The sequence below is a fragment of the Danio rerio genome, chromosome 16 (assembly GCF_052040795.2).
Source record: "Danio rerio strain M-AB ecotype USA chromosome 16, GRCz13ab, whole genome shotgun sequence".
In the NCBI taxonomy this organism is placed as follows: domain Eukaryota; kingdom Metazoa; phylum Chordata; class Actinopteri; order Cypriniformes; family Danionidae; genus Danio; species Danio rerio.
In genome coordinates this window covers 10,502,326-10,522,016 of record NC_141036.1, presented here as the reverse complement: position 1 = coordinate 10,522,016, position 19,691 = coordinate 10,502,326, and the positions used below count along the sequence as shown (strand labels likewise).

Below are 19,691 nucleotides of genomic sequence, written 5' to 3'. Positions count from 1 at the left end.
AGGGAAATTGCATTTAGGACCATTCTGATTCACATTTTGACCTGATATAAACACTGTTATGTAATAAACATCTAATTTGGTCTCAGTTAACCTCTTCATAATAATTCTAATAGGTAAAACTGGTTCTATAAACACCTTGTTTTAAAACATGTGTAAAGAAAATCACAACTGTGGCTTCTAGATGGCAGTAACAGACCACTTGATGTTTATTTTACTGCTCTGTAGCAAAGAATGTAATGTAATGTAATGCATTCTGAATCCCAAACTGACATGGCATGAACACAGTTAATCCATTTAAGATCAAATTTAGTCAAAGCTTGTCACACTTTTTACTTTGTAGATTTATAATTATTTTAATAAAATACACATTTTTCATTTTATACAGTTAGAACATGCTCAATTATAGAAGGGATATGTTTATGCACACCTAAATGGCTGTAATCACATAAATAAATTACATCAAGGCCACTAGATGGCAGTAGGAGATCACTAATAGCTTATTCACTGCTCTTTTGTCATTTTTATTAAGAAGAGCTAAAATAGCCATAACTCATGAAGGAATTAAAATATCTTCACCAAACTTGTTACACATATGCAAGAGGTCAGTCTAAGGTCATAGCATAAAACTCGTAGACAATGGCCACATGATGGCACTATACATTGTAAAATCACTGTATCCGAGTAACCATTTATCTGATTAACTTAAAATTTGACATGTCGTGTCTTTGTCTAAGGTGCCATGACTCGATCTACACATTATATCATAGGGCTGCTTATACTGGTCACTTTGACATAAAAGCGGTCACTCGAAATGTTCATTAAAGATTTGTCAATATGTAAAAATCGAAGTTGCTTCTCTGGAGTGTTTAATCAAACATTTGTTAGCTCAATCTATAAACTTTAACACTCTAATCGTAAATTTCGTTGTCGAATAAACTACTTACAGGCGTCCTAACTGCTACATGACCTTACCCTGCAAAACTGCTTGACCCCCGTTAATTGCTGCTTGCAGCTATATTTATTATTATTATTCTGCCGAAGTCACTATTGCCCAGGCCAAACCGTAAGGCCGAGAGAGCTGAAACTTGGCCAGAAGGTAGTACCCCGGTACACTACGTTCTGGCCAAAGATCAGCCAAATCAGACCATAGGTGGCGCTATGGCGCCAAAAAAACACTTTTTGGACATTTTTGGCCGCTATTCGTTCACCGTTTGTCGTAGACTCAAAAACTTTACATTTTTTGAATCCTTGGCTTAACCTGAACAAAAGTGTATAGCAGAAATTTTTGCTCTACGACGCACCGTTTTCCCGCTACATCGCGATTTATCCGAAACCTACTTTTACGAACTAGTCCTAGGTTTTTCACTCAATCTAAACCAAACCAGCTCTCAAATGTTCTCTGGACACTGAATATCAATAATTATCAAAAAAAAGTTGACATTTTTATTCTCACTCGAAACAGTACACAACAATGTTCAATGCTAATTGAAGCTAAATGCTAATTGGAGCTATAACTTTTGAACGGAATGAGATATCATCACCAAACTTGGTACACACATGTATAAGCTTAATTTGAGGTGACAGTGCAAAAACAGCGGACTTTGGCCACATGGTGGCGCTATAAAGCTTAAAAACCATAAAATGACCCTAACCTTACAACCGTTAATCCGATCAGCTTGAAATTTGGCATGCAGTGTCTTTGACCAGTTTGCCATGACATATTATAAGGACAATGACACATCTCAAAAAACATGGCCGCCATTAGCCAATTAAAATTGTGCAGCCATTTAGCAAGGTTAACAAGCAGCGATCGGAACGAAACTCGCTGGGTATGTTCGACTTATGGACCTAGAGGTCTGTAAGAATTTTGAAAGAAATCAGCCTCTAGGGGGCGATTTTACGCAATTTTAAGGTGTAATGGGTTGTGTATCACACAACCTTTTGCGCAACCACACAAAATACATATCATATGATAGGCCTGCTCATACCGAACAGTTTGACACTAAAACCACTGCTGTCAGTCACACCGTTCGTTAAATATGCATCAATATAGGAAAAACCTACTTTTGCGAACTAGTCCCTGGTTTTTCACTCAATTGCAACGAAACGAGTGTTGTTAGAATCTCTGGACTGTGTAGATCAATAATTATCAAAAAAAGTTGAACTTTTCACTTTGGCTATCTGTAACAGGCTAATTTACAAAAGGGGCGTGTCCACACGAACCTACATGCCTGTAAACCAATAAGGAAAACTCATAACATCACAGAAATTGGTGAGAACATGTGCCATATCAATGAAAAGTAACTTGCAAAGTTTTGTGAAGATCAAACCATAGGTGGCGCTATAATAGCAAAAAATAGTCTTAAAAACATGCCAAATGGCTTACAAATAAAGTAAATGTGCTTCATTTAAACACTATTTCACAAAAACACTTAATCTACATATCAAATGATAGGTCTGCTCATACTGAACAGTTTGACACTAAACCCACTGCTGTCACTCACACCGATCATTAAAAAACCATCAATATAAACAAAACCTACTTTTGCGAACTAGTCCCTGGTTTTTAGTTCAATCGCAACGAAACCAGTGTTGTATGGACCTCTGGACTGAGTAGATCAATAATTATCAAAAAAAAGATGAACTTTCCATTTTAGATAGCTGTAACAGTCTCATTTACAAAAGGGGCGTGTCTACACGAACCTACATGCCTGTAAACCAATAAGAAAAACCCAAAACATCGCAGAAATTGATGAGCTCATGTGGCATATCAATGCGAATAAACATGCAAAATTTTGTGGTGATCGGGCAATAGGTGGCGCTATAATAGTAGAAATGGTTCTAAAAACATCATAAAATGGCTTAAAAATGCAGTAAATGTGCTTCATTTACACACTTATCACTGAAATGATTTATAAGTTTTTTTTTTTTGCCCATCTTCGATGTTTAAAGGTCTCAAAAACACATATTTTCAATATTCTATCATTTTAGCCACTATAACACAGACTTTTAACTGTCACCTACCATTTCTAACCACTAGATGTCACAACAAGACCACTTATTTATTGTTCATAATATTTGCATACCTTTGTTGTTTTACATTTTTTTGAGTTTAAAGTCAGGGAAATTGCATTTAGGATCATTCTGAATCACATTTTGACCTGATATAAACACTGTTATGCATTAAACATCTAATTTGGTCACAGTTAACCTCTTCATAATAATTCTAATAGGTAAAACTGGTTCTATAATTAAACACCTTGTTTTAAAACATATGTAAAGAAAATCACAACTGTGGCAACTAGATGGCAGTAACAGACCACTTATAGTTTATAGTTTATTTTACTGCTCTATAGCACAGAATGTGATGTAATGTTATGTTATGTAATGCATTCTGAATCCCAAATTGACATGAACTGAACACAGTTAATGCATTTAAGATTAAATTTTGTCAAAGCTTGTCACACCTTTTACTCTGTAGATTTTTAAATTCTTTTAATAAAACACAAAATTATTAGTTTATATAGTTATATAGTTTTGTCATTTTTGTTGGGAAGAGCTAAAATAGCCATAACTCATGAATGGATTGAAATATCTACACCAAACTTGTCACACATATGCAAGAGGTTAATCAGAGGTCATAGCATGAAATTCGCAGACATTAGCCACAAGATGGCGCTATACATTGTAAAATCACTGTATCTGAGTAACCATTTATCTGATTAACTTAAAATTTGACATGTCGTGTCTTTGTCTAAGGTGCAATGACTCGATCTACACATTATATCACAGGGCTGCTTATACTGGTCACTTTGACATAAAAGCGGTCACTCGAAATGTTCATTAAAAATTTGTCAATATGTAAAAATCGAAGTTGCTTCTCTGGAGTGTTTAATCAAACGTTTGTTAGCTCAATCTATAAACTTTAACACTCTAATCGTATATTTCGTTGTCGAATAAACTACTTACAGGCGTCCTAACTGCTATATGACCTTACCCTGCTAAACTGCTTGACCCCCGTTAATTGCTGCTTGCAGCTATATTTATTATTATTATTATTATTATTCTGCCGAAGTCACTATTGCCCAGACCAAACCGTAAGGCCGAGAGAGCTGAAACTTGGCCAGATCGTAGTACCCCGGTACACTACATTCTCACAAAAGATCAGCCAAATCGGACAATAGGTGGCGCTATGGCGCCAAAAACCCACTTTTTGGACATTTTTGCCTGCTATACGTTCACCGTTTGTCGTAGACTCAAAAACTTTACATTTTTCCAATCCTTGGGTTAGCCGCAACAAAAGTGCACAGCTGAACTTTTTGCTCTACGACGCACCGTTTTCGCGCTACATCGCGATTTGTCCGAAACCTACTTTTGCGAACTAGTCCTAGGTTTTTCACTCAATCTAAACCAAACCAGCTCTCAAATGTTCTCTGGACACTGAATATCAATAATTATCAAAAAAAAGTTGACATTTTTATTCTCACTCGAAACAGTACACAACAATGTTTGACACTAATTGAAGCTAAATGCTAATTTGAGCTATAACTTTTGAACGAAATGAGATATCATCACCAAACTTGGTACACACATGCATAAGCTCAATTTGAGGTGACACTGCAAAACCCGTAGACTTTGGCCACATGGTGGCGCTATAAAGGTAAAAAAACATAAAAATTACTCTAACCTTACAGCCGTTAGTCCAATCAGCTTGAAATTTGGCATGCAGTGTCTTTGACCAAGTTGTCATAACATACTATAAGGACATTGGAATATCTCAAAAAACATGGCCGCCATTGGCCAATTAAAATTGAGCAGCCATTTAACAAGGTTAACGATGAGTGATCAAAACGAAACTCGCTGGGCATGTTCGACTCAAGGTCCTAGAGGTCTGTAAGAATTTTGAAAGAAATCGGCCACTAGGGGGCGATTTTACGTATTTTTAGTGAGTAATGGGTTGTGTATCACACAACCTTTTGCGCAACCACACAAAATACATATCATATGATAGGCCTGCTCATACCGAACAGTTTGACACTCAAACCACTGCTGTCACTTACACCGTTCGTTAATTATTCATCAATATAGGAAAAACCTACTTTTGCGAACTAGTCCCTGGTTTTTCACTCAATCGCGACGAAACCAGTGTTGTTGGAATCTCTGGACTGTGTAGATCAATAATTATCAAAAAAAAGTTGAACTTTTTACTTTGGCTAGCTGTAACAGGCTAATTTACAAAAGAGGCGTGTCCACACGAACCTACATGCCTGTAAACCAATAAGAAAAACTCACAACATCACAGAAATTGGTGAACACATGTGGCATATCAACGAGATGAAACTTGCAAAATTTTGTGACGATCAAACCATAGGTGGCGCTACAATAGCAAAAATAGTCTTTAAATAATGCTAAATCGCTTAAATATAAAGTAAATTTGCTTCATTTACATACTATTTCACAAAAAACACTCAATCTACATATCATATGATAGGTCTGCTCATACTGAACAGTTTGAGACTAAAACCACTGGAGTTACTCAAACTGTTCATTAAAAAACCATCAATATAAACAAAACCTACTTTTGCGAACTAGTCCCTGGTTTTTAACTCAATCGCAACGAAACCAGTGTTGTATGAACCTCTGGACTGAGTAGATCAATAATTATCAAAAAAAGTTGAACTTTTCATTTTAGATAGCTGTAACAGGCTCATTAACAAAAGGGGCGTGTCTACACGAACCTACATGCCTGTAAACCAATAAGGAAAACCCAAAACATCACATAAATTGGTGAGCAGATGTGGCATATCAATGTGAATAAACATGCAAAATCTTGTAGAGGTTGGGCAATAGGTGGCGCTATATTAGTGGAAATGGTTCTAAAAACATGCTAAAATGGCTTAAAAATGAAGTAAATGTGCTTCATTTACACACTTATCACTGAAATGATTTATAAGTAATTTTTTCTGTCCATCTTGGATGTTTAAAGGTCTCAAAAACACATTTTCAATATTCTATCATTTTAGCCACTATAACACAGACTTTCAACTGTCACCTACCATTTCTAACCACTAGATGTCACAACAAGACCACTTATTTATTGTTCAAAACATTTGCATACCTTTGCTGTTTTACATTTTTTGAGTTTAAAGTCAGGGAAATTGCATTTAGGATCATTCTGAATCATATTTTGACCTGATGTAAACACTGTTATGCATTAAACATCTAATTTGGTCCCAGTTAACCTCTTCATAATAATTCTAATAGGTAAAACTGGTTCTATGATTAAACACCTTGTTTTAAAACATATGTAAAGAAAATCACAACTGTGGCTTCTAGATGGCAGTAACAGAGCACTTGATGTTTATTTTACTGCTCTATAGCAAAGAATGTAATGTAATGTTATGTAATGCATTCTGAATCCCAAACTGACATGGCATGAACACAGTTAATGCATTTAAGATCAAATTTAGTTAAAGTTTTTCATACTTTTTACTCTGTAGATTTATAATTATTTTAATAAAATACAAAATTTTCATTTTATACAGTTAGAACATGCTCAATTATAGAAGGGATATGTTTATGCACACCTAAATGGCTGTAATCACATAAATAAATTACACTGTGGCCACTAGATGGCACTAGGAGATCACTAATAGCTTATTCACTGCTCTTTTGTCACTTTTATTAAGAAGAGCTAAAATAGCCATAACTCATGAATGAATTAAAATATCTTCACCAAACTTGTTACACATATGCAAGTGGTCAGTCTAAGGTCATAGCATAAAACTCGTAGACAATGGCCACATGATGGCGCTATACATTGTAAAATCACTGTATCTGAGTAACCATTTATCTGATTAACTTAAAATTTGACATGTCGTGTCTTTGTCTAAGGTGCCATGACTCGATCTACACAATATATCATAGGGCTGCTTATACTGGTCACTTTGACATAAAAGCGGTCACTCGAAATGTTCATTAAAAATTTGTCAATATGTAAAAATCGAAGTTGCTTCTCTGGAGTGTTTAATCAAACATTTGTTAGCTCAATCTATAAACTTTAACACTCTAATCGTATATTTCGTTGTCGAATAAACTACTTACAGGCGTCCTAACTGCTATATGACCTTACCCTGCTAAACTGCTTGACCCCCGTTAATTGCTGCTTGCAGCTATATTTAGGGGGTCAAGCGCGAAGCGCTGAAACCCTATTGTATTTGTAAGGATTTTTATTATTATTATTCTGCCGAAGTCACTATTGCCCAGGCCAAACCGTAAGTCCGAGAGAGCTGAAACTTGGTCAGATGGTAGTACTCCGGTACACTACATTCTCACCGAAGATCAGCCAAATCGGCCCATAGGTGGCGCTATTGCGCCAAAACCCAATATTTTGGCCGCCATTTGTACACCGTTTGTCGTAGACTCAAAAAAATTACATATTTGGAATCCTTGGGTCAGCCCGAACAAAAGTGGAGTGACCCAGATTTTCTCTACGGTGGACCGTTTTCCCGCTACATCGCGATTTGTCCGAAACCTACTTTTGCGAACTAGTCCTAGGTTTTTTGCCCAATCTGAACCAAACCAGCTCTGAAATGTTCTCTGGACACTAAATATCAATAATTATCAAAAAAAAGTTGAAATTTTTATTCTCGCACGAAACAGTACACAACAATGTTCGATGCTAATTGAAACTAATTGCTAATTGTAGCTATAACTTTTGAAAGGAATGAGATTTCATCACCAAACTTGGTACACATATGTGTAAGCTTAATTTGATGTAACAGTGCAAAACCTGTGGACTTTGGCCACATGGTGGCGCTATAAAGTTTAAAAAACATAAAAATTACTCTAACCTTACAACCATTACTCCAATCAGCTTGAAATTTGGCATGCAGTGTCTTTGACCAAGTTGTCATAACATACTATAAGGACATTGGCATATCTCAAAAAACATGGCCGCCATTAGCCAATAAAAATTGAGCAGCCATTTAACAAGGTTAACGATGAGTGATCGAAACGAAACTCGCTGGGCATGTTCGACTCACGGTCCTTGAGGTCTGTAAGAATTTTGAAAGAAATCGGCCACTAGGGGGCGATTTTACGTTTTTTAGTGTGTAATGGGTTGTGTATCACACAACATTTTGCGCAACCACACAAAATACATATCATATGATAGGCCTGCTCATACCGAACAGTTTGACACTCAAACCACTGCTGTCATTTACACCGTTCGTTAAATATTCATCAATATAGGAAAAACCTACTTTTGCGAACTAGTCCCTGGTTTTTAGCTCAGTCGCGACGAAACCAGTGTTGTTAGAATCTCTGGACTGTGTAGATCAATAATTATCAAAAAAAAGTTGAACTTTTCACTTTGGCTAGCTGTAACAGGCTAATTTACAAAAGGGGCGTATCCACACGAACCTACATGCCTGTAAACCAATGAGGAAAACTCAAAACATCACAGAAATTGGTGAGCACATGTGCCATATCAATGTGAAGAAACTTGCAAAATTTTGTGAAGATCAAACCATAGGTGGCGCTATAATAGCAAAAATAGTCTTTAAATAATGCTAAATCGCTTAAATATAAAGTAAATTTGCTTCATTTACACACTATTTCACTAAAAACACTCAATCTATATATCATATGATAGGTCTGCTCATACTGAACAGTTTGAGACTAAAACCACTGCTGTTACTCAAACTGTTCATTAAAAAACCATCAATATAAACAAAACCTACTTTTGCGAACTAGTCCCTGGTTTTTAACTCAATCACAACGAAACCAGTGTTGTATGATCCTCTGGACTGAGTAGATCAATAATTATCAAAAAAAAGTTGAACTTTCCATTTTAGATAGCTGTAACAGGCTCATTAACAAAAGGGGCGTGTCTACACGAACCTACATGCCTGTAAACCAATAAGGAAAACCCAAAACATCACATAAATTGGTGAGCAGATGTGGCATATCAATGTGAATAAACATGCAAAATCTTGTGGAGATTGGGCTATAGGTGGCGCTATAATAGTGGAAATGGTTCTAAAAACATGCTAAAATGGCTTAAAAATGAAGTAAATGTGCTTCATTTACACACTTATCACTGAAATGATTTATAAGTTTTTTTTTTTTTTTGTCCATCTTGGATGTTTAAAGGTCTCAAAAACACATATTTTCAATATTCTATCATTTTAGCCACTATAACACAGACTTTTAACTGTCACCTACCATTTCTAACCACTAGATGTCACAACAAGACCACTTATTTATTGTTCATAACATTTGCATACCTTTGTTGTTTTACATTTTTTGAGTTTAAAGTCAGGAAAATTGCATTTAGGATCATTCTTAATCACATTTTGACCTGATGTAAACACTGTTATGCATTAAACATCTAATTTGGTCCCAGTTAACCTCTTCATAATAATTCTAATAGGTAAAACTGGTTCTATGATTAAACACCTTGTTTTAAAACATATGTAAAGAAAATCACAACTGTGGCTTCTAGATGGCAGTAACAGAGCACTTGATGTTTATTTTACTGCTCTATAACAAAGAATGTAATGTAATGTTATGTAATGCATTCTGAATCCCAAACTGACATGGCATAAACACAGTTAATGCATTTAAGATCAAATTTAGTCAAAGCTTGTCACACTTTTTAGCCTGTAGACTTTTAATTATTTTAATAAAATACAAATTTTTCATTTTATACAGTTAGAACATACTCAATTATAGAAGGGATATGTTTATGCACACCTAAATGGCTGTAATCACATAAATAAATTACACCGTGGCCACTAGATGGCAGTAGGAGATCACTAATAGCTTATTCACTGCTCTTTTGTCATTTTTATTAAGAAGAGCTAAAATAGCCATAACTCATGAAGGAATTAAAATATCTTCACCAAACTTGTTACACATATGCAAGAGGTCAGTCTAAGGTCATAGCATAAAACTCGTAGACAATGGCCACATGATGGCGCTATACATTGTAAAATCACTGTATCTGAGTAACCATTTATCTGATTAACTTACAATTTGACATGTCATGTCTTTGTCTAAGGTGCCATGACTCGATCTACACATTATATCATAGGGCTGCTTATACTGGTCACTTTGACATAAAAGCGGTCACTCGAAATGTTCATTAAAAATTTGCCAATATGTAAAAAACCGAAATAGTTTTTTGGAATGTTTAATCAAACATTTGTTAGCTTAATCTATAAACTTTAACACTCTAATCGTATATTTCATTGTCGAATAAACTACTTACAGGCGTCCTAACTGCTATATGACCTTACCCTGCTAAACCGCTTGACCCCCGTTAATTGCTGCTTGCAGCTATATTTATTATTATTATTCTGCCGAAGTCACTATTGCCCAGACCAAACCGTAAGGCCGAGAGAGCTGAAACTTGGCCAGATGGTAGTACCCCGGTACACTACGTTCTGGCCAAAGATCAGCCAAATCAGACCATAGGTGGCGCTATGGCGCCAAAAACTCACTTTTTGGACATTTTTGGCCGCTATACGTTCACCTTTTGTCGTAGACTCAAAAACTTTACATTTTTTGAATCCTTGGGTTAACCTGAACAAAAGTGTATAGCAGAAATTTTTGCTCTACGACGCACCGTTTTCCCGCTACATCGCGATTTATCCGAAACCTACTTTTGCGAACTAGTCCTAGGTTTTTCACTCAATCTAAACCAAACCAGCTCTCAAATGTTCTCTGGACACTGAATATCAATAATTATCAAAAAAAAGTTGACATTTTTATTCTCACTCGAAACAGTACACAACATTGTTCAATGCTAATTGAAGCTAAATGCTAATTGGAGCTATAACTTTTAAACGCAATGAGATATCATCACCAAACTTGGTCCACACATGTATAAGCTCAATTTGATTTGACAGTGCCAAAACAGCGGACTTTGGCCACATGGTGGCGCTATAACGTTTAAAAACCATAAAATGACCCTAACCTTACAACCGTTAGTCCGATCAGCTTGAAATTTGTCATGCAGTGTCTTTATCCAGTTTGCCATGACATATTATAAGGACAAGGGCACATCTCAAAAACATGGCCGCCATTTGCCAATTAAAATTGCACAGCCATTTAGCAAGGTTAACGATTAGCGATCGGAACGAAACTCGCTGGGTATGTTCGACTTATGGACCTAGAGGTCTGTAAGAATTTTGAAAGAAATCGGCCACTAGGGGGCGATTTTATGCAATTTTAAGGTGTAATGGGTTGTGTATCACACAACCTTTTGCAAAACCACACAAAATACATATCATATGATAGGCCTGCTCCTACCGAACAGTTTGACACTCAAACCACTGCTGTCACTCGCACCGTTTATTAAATATTCATCAACATATGAAAAACCTACTTTTGCAAAGTAGTCCCTGGTTTTTCACTCAATCGCAACGAAACCAGTGTTGTTGGAATCTCTGGACTGTGTAGATCAATAATTATCAAAAAAAAGTTGAACTTTTCACTTTGGCTAGCTGTAACAGGCTCATTTATAAAAGGGGCGTGTCCACACAAACCTACAAGCCTCTAAACCAATAAGGAAAACTCACAACGTCACAGAAATTAATGAGCACATGTGCCATATCAATGAGAAGAAACATGCAAAATTTTGTGAAGATCAAACCATAGGTGGCGCTATAATAGCAAAAATAGTCTTAAAAACATGCCAAATGGCTTAAAAATAAAGTAAATTTGCTTCATTTACACACTATTTCACAAATACACTTAATCTACATATCATGTGATACGTCTGCTCATACCGAATAGTTTGACACTAAAACCACTGCTGTCACTCAAACTGTTCATTAAAAAACCATTAATATGTACAAAACCTACTTTTGCGAACTAGTCCCTGGTTTTTAGCTCAATCGCAACGAAACCAGTGTTGTATGAACCTCTGGACTGTGTAGATCAATAATTATCAAAAAAATGTTGAACTTTTCACTTTGGCTAGCTGTAACAGGCTCATTAACAAAAGAGGCGTGTCTACACAAACCTACATGCCTGTAAACCAATAAGGAAAACCCAAAACATCACAGAAATTGGTGAGCACATGTGATATATCAATGTGAATAAACATGCAAAATTTTGTAAAGATCGGTCTATAGGTGGCGCTATAATAGTAGAAATGGTTCTAAAAACATGCTAAAATGGCTTAAAAATGCAGTAAATGTGCTTCATTTACACACTTATCACTGAAATGATTTACAAGTTAATTTTTTTGCCCATCATGGATGTTTAAAGGTCTCATAAACACATATTTTCAGTATTCTATCATTTTAGCCATTTTAACACAGACTTTTAACTGTCACCTACCATTTCTAACCACTAGATGTCACAACAAGACCACTTATTTATTGTTCATAACATTTGCATACCTTTGTTGTTTTACATTTTTTTGAGTTTAAAGTCAGGGAAATTGCATTTAGGATCATTCTGAATCACATTTTGACCTGATATAAACACTGTTATGCATTAAACATCTAATTTGGTCACAGTTAACCTCTGTGTAATAATTCTAATAGGCAAAACTGGTTCTATAATTAAACACCTTGTTTTAAAACATATGTATAGAAAATCACAACTGTGGCCACTAGATGGCAGTAACAGACCACTTATAGTTCATAGTTTATTTTACTGCTCTGTAGCAAAGAATGTGATGTAATGTTATGTAATGCATTCTGAATCCCAAATTGACATGAACTGAACACAGTTAATCCATTTAAGATCAAATTTAGTCAAAGCTTGTCACACCTTTTACTCTGTAGATTTTTAAATTATTTTAATAAAACACAAAATTATCAGTTTATATAGTGATATAGTTTTGTCATTTTCATTAAGAAGAGCTAAAATAGCCATAACTCATGAATGGATTGAAATATCTACATCAAACTTGTTACACATATGCAAGAGGTTAATCAGAGGTCATAGCATGAAATTCGTAGACATTGGCCACATGGTGGCGCTATACATTGTAAAATCACTGTATCTGAGTAACCATTTATCTGCTTAACTTAAAATTTGACGTCGTGTCTTTGTCTAAGGTGCCATGACTCGATCTACACATTATTTTAGGGCTGCTTATACTGAACGCTTTGACATAAAAGTGGTCACTCGAAATGTTCATTAAAAATTTGTCAATATGTAAAAATCGAAGTTGCTTCTCTGGAGTGTTTAATCAAACATTTGTTAGCTCAATCTATAAACTCTAACACTCTAATCGTATATGTCGTTGTCGAATAAACTACTTACAGGCGTCCTAACTGCTATATGACCTTATCCTGCTAAACCGCTTGACCCCCGTTAATTGCTGCTTGCAGCTATATTTAGGGGGTCAAGCGCGAAGCGCTGAAACCCTATTGTTTTTGTTAAGATTTTTATTATTATTATTAGGGGGTCAAGCGCGAAGCGCTGAAACCCTATTGTATTTGTAAGGATTTTTATTAGGGGGTCAAGCGCGAAGCGCTGAAACCCTATTGTTTTTGTTAAGATTTTTATTATTATTATTATTATTATTATTATTATTATTCTGCCGAAGTCACTATTGCCCAGACCAAACCGTAAGGCCGAGAGAGCTGAAACTTGGCCAGATGGTAGTACCCCGGTACACTACGTTCTGGCCAAAGATCAGCCAAATCAGACCATAGGTGGCGCTATGGCGCCAAAAAAACACTTTTTGGACATTTTTGGCCGCTTATCGTTCACCGTTTGTCGTAGACTCAAAAACTTTACATTTTTTGAATCCTTGGGTTAACTTGAACAAAAGTGTATAGCAGAAATTTTTGCTCTACGATGCACCGTTTTCCCGCTACATCGCGATTTATCCGAAACCTACTTTTACGAACTTGTCCTAGGTTTTTCACTCAATCTAAACCAAACCAGCTCTCAAATGTTCTCTGGACACTGAATATCAATAATTATCAAAAAAAAGTTGACATTTTTATTCTCACTCGAAACAGTACACAACAATGTTCAATGCTAATTGAAGCTAAATGCTAATTGGAGCTATAACTTTTGAACGGAATGAGATATCATCACCAAACTTGGTACACACATGTATAAGCTCAATTTGAGGTGACAGTGCAAAAACAGCGGACTTTGACCACATGGTGGCGCTATAAAGCTTAAAAACCATAAAATGACCCTAACCTTACAACCGTTTGTCCGATCAGCTTGAAATTTGGCATGCAGTGTCTTTGACCAGTTTGCCATGACATATTATAAGGACAATGACACATCTCAAAAAACATGGCCGCCATTAGCCAATTAAAATTGTGCAGCCATTTAGCAAGGTTAACAAGCAGCGATCGGAACGAAACTCGCTGGGTATGTTCGACTTATGGACCTAGAGGTCTGTAAGAATTTTGAAAGAAATCGGCCACTAGGGGGCGATTTTACGCAATTTTAAGGTGTAATGGGTTGTGTATCACACAACCTTTTGCAAAACCACACAAAATACATATTATATGATAGGCCCGCTCATACCGAACAGTTTGACACTAAAACCACTGCTGTCAGTCACACCGTTCGTAAAATATGCATCAATATAGGAAAAACCTACTTTTGCGAACTAGTCCCTGGTTTTTCACTCAATCGCAACGAAACCAGTGTTGTTGGAATCTCTGGACTGTGTAGATCAATAATTATCAAAAAAAAGTTGAACTTTTCTCCTTGGCTAGCTGTAACAGGCTAATTTACAAAAGAGGCGTGTCCACACGAACCTACATGCCTGTAAACCAATAAGGAAAACTCATAACATCACAGAAATTGGTGAGCACATGTGCCATATCAATGAAAAGAAACTTACAAAATTTTGTGAAGATCAAACCATAGGTGGCGCTATAATAGCAAAAATAGTCTTAAAAGCATGCCAAATGGCTTAAAAATAAAGTAAATGTGCTTCATTTAAACACTATTTCACAAAAACACTTAATCTACATATCATATGATAGGTCTGCTCATACTGAACAGTTTGACACTAAACCCACTGATCTCACTCACACGGATCATTAAAAAAACCATCAATATGTACAAACCTACTTTTGCGAACTAGTCCCTGGTTTTTAGTTCAATCGCAATGAAACCAGTGTTGTATGAACCTCTGGACTAAGTAGATCAATAATTATCAAAAAAAAGTTGAACTTTCCATTTTAGATAGCTGTAACAGGCTCATTTACAAAAATGGGCGTGTCTACACGAACCTACATGCCTGTAAACCAATAAGAAAAACCCAAAACATCACAGAAATTGATGAGCTCATGTGGCATATCAATGCGAATAAACATGCAAAATTTTGTGGTGATCAGGCAATAGGTGGCGCTATAATAGTAGAAATGGTTCTAAAAACATCATAAAATGGCTTAAAAAGGCAGTAAATGTGCTTCATTTACACACCTATCACTGAAATGATTTGCAAGTTTTTTTTTTTTTGCCCATCTTGGATGTTTAAAGGTCTCAAAAACACATATTTTCAGTATTCTATCATTTTAGCCACTATAACACAGACTTTTAACTGTCACCTACCATTTCTAACCACTAGATGTCACAACAAGACCACTTATTTATTGTTCATAATATTTGCATACCTTTGTTGTTCTACATTTTTTTGAGTTTAAAGTCAGGGAAATTGCATTTAGGATCATTCTGAATCACATTTTGACCTGATATAAACACTGCTATGCATTAAACATCTAATTTGGTCACAGTTAACCTCTGTGTAATAATTCTAATAGGCAAAACTGGTTCTATAATTAAACACCTTGTTTTAAAACATGTGTAAAGAAAATCACAACTGTGGCAACTAGATGGCAGTAACAGACCACTTATTGTTTATTTTACTGCTCTATAGCAAAGAATGTGATGTAATGTTATGTTATGTAATGCATTCTGAATCCCAAATTGACATGAACTGAACACAGTTAATGCATTTAAGATTAAATTTTGTCAAAGCTTGTCACACCTTTTACTCTGTAGATTTTAAATTCTTTTATTAAAACACAAAATTATTAGTTTATATAGTTTTGTCATTTTTGTTGGGAAAAGCTAAAATAGCCATAACTCATGAATGGATTGAAATATCTACACCAAACTTGTCACACATATGCAAGAGGTTAATCAGAGGTCATAGCATGAAATTCGCAGACATTAGCCACATGATGGCGTTATACATTGTAAAATCACTGTATCTGAGTAACCATTTATCTGATTAACTTAAAATTTGACATGTCGTGTCTTTGTCTAAGGTGTCATGACTCGATCTACACATTATATCATAGGGCTGCTTATACTGGTCACTTTGACATAAAAGCGGTCACTCGAAATGTTCATTAAAAATTTGTCAATATGTAAAAATCGAAGTTGCTTCTCTGGAGTGTTTAATCAAACATTTGTTAGCTCAATCTATAAACTTTAACACTCTAATCGTATATTTCGTTGTCGAATAAACTACTTACAGGCATCCTAACTGCTATATGACCTTACCCTGCTAAACTGCTTGACCCCCGTTAATTGCTGCTTGCAGCTATATTTATTATTATTATTATTATTCTGCCGAAGTCACTATTGCCCAGACCAAACCGTAAGGCCGAGAGAGCTGAAACTTGGCCAGATGGTAGTACCCCGGTACACTACGTTCTGGCCAAAGATCAGCCAAATCAGACCATAGGTGGCGCTATGGCGCCAAAAAAACACTTTTTGGACATTTTTGGCCGCTATTCGTTCACCGTTTGTCGTAGACTCAAAAACTTTACATTTTTTGAATCCTTGGGTTAACCTGAACAAAAGTGTATACCAGAAATTTTTGCTCTACGACGCACCGTTTTCCCGCTACATCGCGATTTGTCCGAAACCTACTTTTGCGAACTAGTCCTAGGTTTTACACTCAATCTAAACCAAACCAGCTCTCAAATGTTCTCTGGACACTGAATATCAATAATTATCAAAAAAAAGTTGACATTTTTATTCTCACTCGAAACAGTACACAACAATGTTCGACGCTAATTGAAGCTAAATGCTAATTGGAGCTATAACTTTTGAACGAAATGAGATATCATCACCAAACTTGCTACACACATGCATAAGCTCAATTTGAGGTGACACTGCAAAACCCGCAGACTTTGGCCACATGGTGGCGCTATAAAGCTAAAAAAACATAAAAATTACTCTAACCTTACAGCCATTCGTCCGATCAGCTTGAAATTTGGCATGCAGTGTCTTTAACCAAGTTGTCATAACATACTATAAGGACATTGGCATATCTCAAAAAACATGGCCGCCATTGGCCAATTAAAATTGAGCAGCCATTTAACAAGGTTAACGATGAGTGATCGAAACGAAACTCGCTGGGCATGTTCGACTCATGGTCCTAGAGGTCTGTAAGAATTTTGAAAGAAATCGGCCACTAGGGGGCGATTTTACGTATTTTTAGTGTGTAATGGGTTGTGTATCACACAACCTTTTGCGCAACCACACAAAATACATATCATATGATAGGCCTGCTCATACCGAACAGTTTGACACTCAAACCACTGCTGTCACTCACACTGTTCGTTAAATATTCATCAATATAGGAAAAACCTACTTTTGCGAACTAGTCCCTGGTTTTTCACTCAATCGCGACGAAACCAGTGTTGTTGGAATCTCTGGACTGTGTAGATCAATAATTATCAAAAAAAAGTTGAACTTTTCACTTTGGCTAGCTGTAACAGGCTAATTTACAAAAGGGGCGTGTCCACACGAACCTACATGCCTGTAAACCAATGAGGAAAACTCAAAACATCACAGAAATTGGTGAGCACATGTGCCATATCAATGTGAAGAAACTTGCCAAATTTTGTGAAGATCAAACCATAGTTGGCGCTATAATAGCAAAAATAGTCTTTAAATAATGCTAAATCGCTTAAAAATAAAGTAAATTTGCTTCATTTACACACTATTTCACTAAAAACACTCAATCTATATATCATATGATAGGTCTGCTCATACTGAACAGTTTGAGACTAAAACCACTGCTGTTTCTCAAACTGTTCATTAAAAAACCATCAATATAAACAAAACCTACTTTTGCAAACTAGTCCCTGGTTTTTAACTCAATCGCAACGAAACCAGTGTTGTATGAACCTCTGGACTGAGTAGATCAATAATTATCAAAAAAAAGTTGAACTTTCCATTTTAGATAGCTGTAACAGGCTCATTAACAAAAGGGGCGTGTCTACACGAACCTACATGCCTGTAAACCAATAAGGAAAACCCAAAACATCACAGAAATTGGTGAGCAGATGTGGCATATCAATGTGAATAAACATGCAAAATCTTGTGGAGATTGGGCTATAGGTGGCGCTATAATAGTGGAAATGGTTCTAAAAACATGCTAAAATGGCTTAAAAATGAAGTAAATGTGCTTCATTTACACACTAATCACTGAAATGATTTATAAGTTATTTTTTTTGTCCATCTTGGATGTTTAAAGGTCTCAAAAACACATTTTCAATATTCTATCATTTTAGCCACTATAACACAGACTTTTAACTGTCACCTACCATTTCTTACCACTAGATGTCACAACAAGACCACTTATTTATTGTTCAAAACATTTGCATACCTTTGTTGTTTTACATTTTTTGAGTTTAAAGTCAGGGAAATTGCATTTAGGATCATTCTGAATCATATTTTGACCTGATGTAAACACAGTTATGCATTAAACATCTAATTTGGTCCCAGTTAACCTCTTCATAATAATTCTAATAGGTAAAACTGGTTCTATGATTAAACACCTTGTTTTAAAACATGTGTAAAGAAAATCACACAACTGTGGCTTCTAGATGGCAGTAACAGACCACTTATTGTTTATTTTACTGCTCTATAACAAAGAATGTAATGTAATGTTATGTAATGCATTCTGAATCCCAAACTGACATGGCATAAACACGGTTAATGCATTTAAGATCAAATTTAGTCAAAGCTTGTCACACTTTTTACTCTGTAGACTTTTAATTATTTTAATAAAATACAAATTTTTCATTTTATACAGTTAGAACATGCTCAATTATAGAAGGGATATGTTTATGCACACCTAAATGGCTGTAATCACATAAATAAATTACACCGTGGCCACTAGATGGCAGTAGGAGATCACTAATAGCTTATTCACTGCTCTTTTGTCATTTTTATTAAGAAGAGCTAAAATAGCCATAACTCATGAAGGAATTAAAATATCTTCACCAAACTTGTTACACATATGCAAGAGGTCAGTCTAAGGTCATAGCATAAAACTCGTAGACAATGGCCACATAATGGCGCTATACATTGTAAAATCACTGTATCTGAGTAACCATTTATCTGATTAACTTACAATTTGACATGTCATGTCTTTGTCTAAGGTGCCATGACTCGATCTAAACATTATATCATAGGGCTGCTTATACTGGTCACTTTGACATAAAAGCGGTCACTCGAAATGTTCATTAAAAATTTGCCAATATGTAAAAAACCGAAATAGTTTTTTGGAATGTTTAATCAAACATTTGTTAGCTCAATCTATAAACTTTAACACTCTAATCGTATATTTCGTTGTCGAATAAACTACTTACAGGCATCCTAACTGCTATATGACCTTACCCTGCTAAACTGCTTGACCCCCGTTAATTGCTGCTTGC

General features: G+C 35.7%; 1 protein-coding gene and 2 long non-coding RNA genes across 31 annotated transcripts in view; 1 reads left to right on the top strand and 2 right to left on the bottom strand.

Annotated features, from left to right (window-relative positions):
- cep192 (centrosomal protein 192) overlaps positions 1 to 19,691 on the top strand; it is a 164,265-nt gene that overhangs the window by 101,431 nt on the left and 43,143 nt on the right. The gene's annotated exons all lie outside the window — the stretch shown is intronic.
- LOC147840170 (uncharacterized) overlaps positions 1 to 19,691 on the bottom strand; it is a 100,809-nt gene that overhangs the window by 38,369 nt on the left and 42,749 nt on the right. The window lies entirely within an intron of this gene.
- Positions 7,105 to 18,184, bottom strand: LOC147840171 (uncharacterized). The gene is made up of 2 exons (XR_015511030.1): positions 18,094 to 18,184; positions 7,105 to 8,740 (listed from the first exon to the last, which is right to left on the bottom strand). It is a non-coding gene; the product is annotated as an uncharacterized LOC147840171 (long non-coding RNA).